The following is a 5994-nucleotide window of genomic DNA, read 5'->3' on the forward strand; positions in this document are numbered from 1 at the left end:
AATTGTCTCATTCGTTGCAGAGATGTTATGATGAGCAGCTACATGAGGCACATTGGTATTCATTCTGCTTTCCACTCGAATACGTTCAGTAGTCGGTAACTTACTTCTGTAGGTCGACGTTTTATCAACTTGTATTTGATAGATGATGATTACCAGTGAGGTGACCGTCAACAACATAAAAAGTGTTTTCTTTTTCCTGTACCACATTGTGCCTATTGATTTCTACATTTGCCGCAAACCAATGAAATGAATATGCAGTCAGCGTTATTCCGTGCCTGTAAGTAATCTTATCATGAAACACGATTGTGATCTGGTACCAGCTTGTATTGCATGACACAATAAACTATAAAAAGTTCATATAACTGAAAACTACGTGTACATGTGTGCGATCATAAATTATTAGTTCAGCAAATTATGTATTTACTTTCAAATGTATTTTCTGATGGTGTGTGTATTTTAAAATGGCATGTATGTTTTAAAATTACACACACTTGACGATCCTATTTTCGCTTAGGTGTATACAACGGTGCTTAGGTGTATAGCAGAGAGAAAGAAAAACCAAGGTATCCACACGTAATTGGTGAACGTTTATAGTCTATACTGCTAAATAAACGCTAATTAACTTGTATACTTCAATGTCATGTATGCGCAGTACGTTGTAAATATACATTTATATATGGACGTTATATTTATCAATAAACGATGTGCAAGTTCTAACATAACCGTTTTTCATCTCTTTGTTTACTGTATAATTTTAAGTTGAGAGTTGACACTTGCCATGTCCGAAATGCATGTGTAGGTAGCGTGTCATTAAACGAATTCGATATAATTATTAAATGTCACTATAAGCGAAGGTCTGATCCCACATACTAGGCACTCCTGGTTCACTGTGTTTATTTGCACCTCTATTATACGAGATACAATGTTTTTTTGCAGCTATTGTGGTGACTTTCAAATCCAAGATGGCGTCCAAGATGGCGTCCAAGCCTGTACAGCCTAATATAGCTGGTTCCATTTGTGATAAAATATTTGCGAAAGTGGCTAAATATACGATTTTGTGAACGAAAAAGTTCACGAACTAACATTCCATGATGATAAAAGTATTGTTTCTTATCAAACTGTAAGATATTCACCAACATTTGAACCACGTTTTATGTATATAACTGATGATCCATTTGTTTGTACCATGGCACATATTTTGCAGCTGAAAGTAAATAGCAATTCCACATTTGGTGACTTGGCAGGAACTGTGCTAAGGTTGATAATGAGGCAGGTTCCCACAAGATGTACACCATATGTACATTGGGTGACTGGCACATATCCAGAAATATCAATAAAGAACCCTGAACGAGAAAATCGAACTGAATCAGCAAACAGTCTCTCAAGGCAGAAGGAGGCTGCTTTGTCACCGTAACTAGCAATGCACACCAACAAGTGGACAAACAGTTTATAAAAGGCCCTTCGAGATTGGCACATTTTCCCTTATTGTAATCGAAGAAACGAAACGATATGAGGATAACACACATAATGAAAATTAAAATGTAATCAGTGGAAATGGGTTTTATACGTACAATATTTACAAAATGTTTGCCGAAAATAACACATTTAATACGTAAATGGTTTGTTTCACTAATTACAGATAATAAAAAATACGCAATCAGCAAAACAAAGGTCTTACACGTACAATATTTACAACTCAGCTGTATATTCACTTTTCAGTAGTATATATTAGTATAACGAAATAAAACATTTGCCGATAATAAAAATATTTATCAGTATGGTTTATTTCGCTAATTTCAGATAATCAAAAAACAAGGGTCTTACACGTACAATATGTACAACTGTCGGTCGAAACTTGACCAGTAAAATCACCTTTCAGTCGTATCGTAACTAGATTAAACATTATCAGGACTTTAATTAGTAAAAGTTTCGTTTCGCTAATTACGGATAATCAGAAATCTGTAATCAGCGAATCAAGCGTCATCCACGTATATTATTTACAACTGTTGGACGAAACTTGACAAGTACATTCACTTCTCAGTAATTTATACAACGACATGAAACGATTGACAAAAAATAAAGGAGATGATTTTTAAATAATCAGTAATATTGCGACCAGCTTTGCAACGTGCAACGCTCCGAGGCGTACAAAAAGGCGTATTAATTTGCATATGACCATCTGTATGGCGGGCTCTCTGGTTCAACCAAGGTCAAAAGATGGGCTGCCCTCACCCTCCTTCGGTGTCATCACCATTTTTTTTTGACAATTGTTCCATGCCGTAGTATACACTGGATTACTGCAGCCAACAGTTTACATAATAACACACATGTGGGACATTTGTTTCGCTGATTACAGATTTCCGATTATCTGTAAATAGCGAAACGAATGATTCACTGAATAAAATATTGTTTATTTTAGGCAAATGTTTTATCTCCTTATATACACTACTGAAAGGTCAAGTTTCGTCCGACAGTTTGTACGTGCATGTGTAAGACCCTTGTTTCGCTGATTACAGATTTCCGATTAAAATGTACTAGTAGTTACTGTTCAGATCGTAATATTAAAACGTGTGTGTTACTTTGATGTTAGTGTGTGTGTCACACACAATTATTATAAATAATAATAACCAGTAATGAAAGCTTTAATTGCCCATTCTCTAATTTTGATGAATATTTTTGTCATTTTTGGTCAAAAGCGATATTTTCGACGTCTTGTTAAAAACCGCAAGTCTGGTTGCTTTGATATAGGTACTACATGTGAATCTCTCTCAGATTTGTTCATTTCGTGATGATAGCTTCAATTATCTAATTTTGATGAATATTGTTGTCATTTTTGGTGAAAAGTGATATTTTACGAATTATTGTTGAAAACAGCATATTGTTCATTTTCTAATGATATCATCAGTTCTTTGATTGTAATGTGCATTGCTAACAGCGGAGCTACCCCAGTCGACAGGCTGCTTGTTCTTGACTACTGATTGTTGAAGAATAGTAATTATAAAAGTACCAATTAGCCAAAGTCGTCAGGTCCACAATACGAACAATTCTCTACAATGTGAGTATGGACTCGGTTAGCATGGATATATTGCTATCAACTATTTATATCAATTTGGAATGCAAAGATGTGGATCATTTAGTCAATAAAACATACGTATAGCCATTTAAACTAACATTCTAACATGTGTATTTAACCAGATATGTGAGCATTTACCATTCAGTAACCATATTGGACGCCATCTTGAATTTGAAGGTGACCGCAATGATTTTTTTTGAGCACACCAAAACAATATTGTTTCTCATAAAATAATATAATGAACATAGTTTGTAGGGTGGGTACAGTTTTACCTGAGATCCAGGCAAGCTATAGGAATCAGACCTTCGCTTACTAATACAAACCTGATCGTCAGATGTACACAGTAACTTGTAAATCACTGCCTTAATTCTGAATTACCATGTTCAGGGTCAAATGATTCTAGAATATTCCCAGCACTGGATTAATCGCTCTTTTTCGATTTTCAACTTTGAGCAGAAATTGTTATACATGTTTTATTCCCGTATACTTTGATCTGTTTCTAAAAGCAATTAAGAAAAAGTGAAAAAAAAAATTGTCCCGTATATAGCGCCCTCATACAAATTGTTTAAGCATGTTAAGGTAGCGAGAGGGGAAACATATTTTATAGTTTAATGGAGTTTAGGACTTTCCTGGTCAGTTACTAAGCATGCAGTTATGGCAATGTATATGTTTTCAGAAAGCTGAGATATAGCAGAATACGATCATATATGGTTCGTCTTGATATTTGCTCAGGAGATTAAGTTACGATCGTTCCCGTTAACCTCCTAAACGGAGAGTTTTTTTGCGGGATTGGCCGTTTCTCGGTGTTCCTTTTTTCTATGTTTCTGATCTTTTCACTGTTGCTTTATAAGATAATGATCTTTGAGAATGCGTCTCGAAATATTTATGTGCCCCATAGTTCTGGAGATAAAGCCTGTTCAACTTTATGGACTAAATTTTACGAACGTCTTCATGTTCCCAAGGCCGTAACTCAACGTCAACGGCTCACATAAACGTTCATGAGACATCATATTTTAGCCCATTTTGTGGCGAAAAGATTGTGTAATTTGTACATCGTTAGCGTAGAGAAAAGTGTTGAAAGATGACATTTTCAATAGTTATGATAGTCAAAAACTAGTTTCCGTATAAACACAATAAAACGTTTTTCTTGATTTGGCCACAGATTAAAAGCTAATTAATGACAAAATGTCGACCATTTCGATCATACTTTGTAAATATACAAGTATCTGATATGCGTGGAATGTTATATCGTGAAAAATTGGAGTGTACCGTTATCGGATTTGTTATAATCAGTTAGCTCTAAGTCAGCACTACCGGATTCGGCCGATACCCCGCCCAGGCGATCTTATGGAAGATTCGATTTTTTGTGTGAAAAATGTGGACCAAAAGATCGCCGGGCGATGTTATGGCAGATATTACGAAGCCCATCTTGTCTGAAAAAATAACCCTGCGCTGATAAAAATGTTTAGAAAAAATACTTCTTTGCGAAACTTGCTGCGCGGCGATGCTGACATCAAGTGTGTGTTGACCGAAGTTTGACCCCCAAATCATGCACTGAACTGGCGCGTTACCTTAGCAAACTTTTTCTTTCGTGCTCCGCGCGTCAATTACGCAACTTGTATGCAAATCTGTACTTTGAATATATCAACATCTTTTACCTGGTGCACTGCTTTTCTAATTACGCAAATTTGTTTACAATATTGTACCAGCTCTGAATATTTCAACTTTGTAATGTATTGCTTTCATGATAACTACGCAAAATTCATTTTATCTTTTACTATTGTTAGGGCACTGACCCGGGGTATATTGGGTCTGTGAATATTTCAATATTACTAACTTGCGTTGCATTCGTAATAATTACGCAAACATAAACATGGGCGCATTTAAATCATTAAAAAGGATAGCAGTCGGGAAGGCAAGAAATTATTTTAAATACTTGTGATTCATCGATGTTCCAATGGTGAATTATTTTATTCGAAATGAAGTGAATATGTAATATAAACCATACCGTGCGTCATATTAAATTTTACTATAATATAATGAACTCTGGGCAGCGCACTTCGATCGCATTATTCACGTTCATTTCGACTGAACTCTACTAACCACGTGTTTGAATTACGTGCGGCTTTGGGTAATGACCTCCAGAGTTCACGCACTGATATTTGAATTCGGGCCACCCAGCTTGACCCGTCGACAGAAACCGCTATATCAACTGTTTTATTTATCGGTGTCACCACTCTCGTCTATCTCCGCCAATTTTGTTTTGTTTTCTTATTTCATTGGCGGCATCTTGAAATTCTTGTTCTAATAGTCTTTTAGCAACGTCTAAAACTTTCCGAGTGTTTTCTCTGAATGTGGTTCCAGATATAATAGAGGAGGTGGTAATCCCATATAGCTACTAAATTTACGCATTGCGTGACGACCCTTTCCAATGCCACGAGCCGCGATCACCAGCTTACGATTCACATCAAAATGTCCACTGTTTTTTGATGCAGGAAAAATGTCAGTCACGGAGTTACATTTTTGATTCCACTCTGCGGGCTGACTATAATATGAGCCCAGGTCACTTTCAGGTTATTAAAACACCGAGAAAAGCTTAAAACACTATAGTGTAATGTTTGTTTGTGCAACGATCGCGTAACGGACACTTATACTTATAGATTACACAGGATATAATAAAGCTGGATGGTCAACAAATCAGTATGCAAATTAAATCCTTTGTCATCAGTCTGTCATTCAACATGATATGTAAATGCATGAAGGACGTGTTCACCTACAACTAAGTTTCAGGGAATAAATTGAAATTATTCAACAAATGCATCGCGCACTGTAAATTCGGACCAAAAATAAAGAAAGTACACAATTTAAGGTTGCATAATCCGGGATTTTTAGAAAAAAGTTTTTTTTTTCTAGTTTTCCCC

This window comes from Saccoglossus kowalevskii, chromosome 4 (genome assembly GCF_978046115.1).
Source record: "Saccoglossus kowalevskii chromosome 4, keSacKowa6.1, whole genome shotgun sequence".
Classification (NCBI taxonomy): domain Eukaryota; kingdom Metazoa; phylum Hemichordata; class Enteropneusta; family Harrimaniidae; genus Saccoglossus; species Saccoglossus kowalevskii.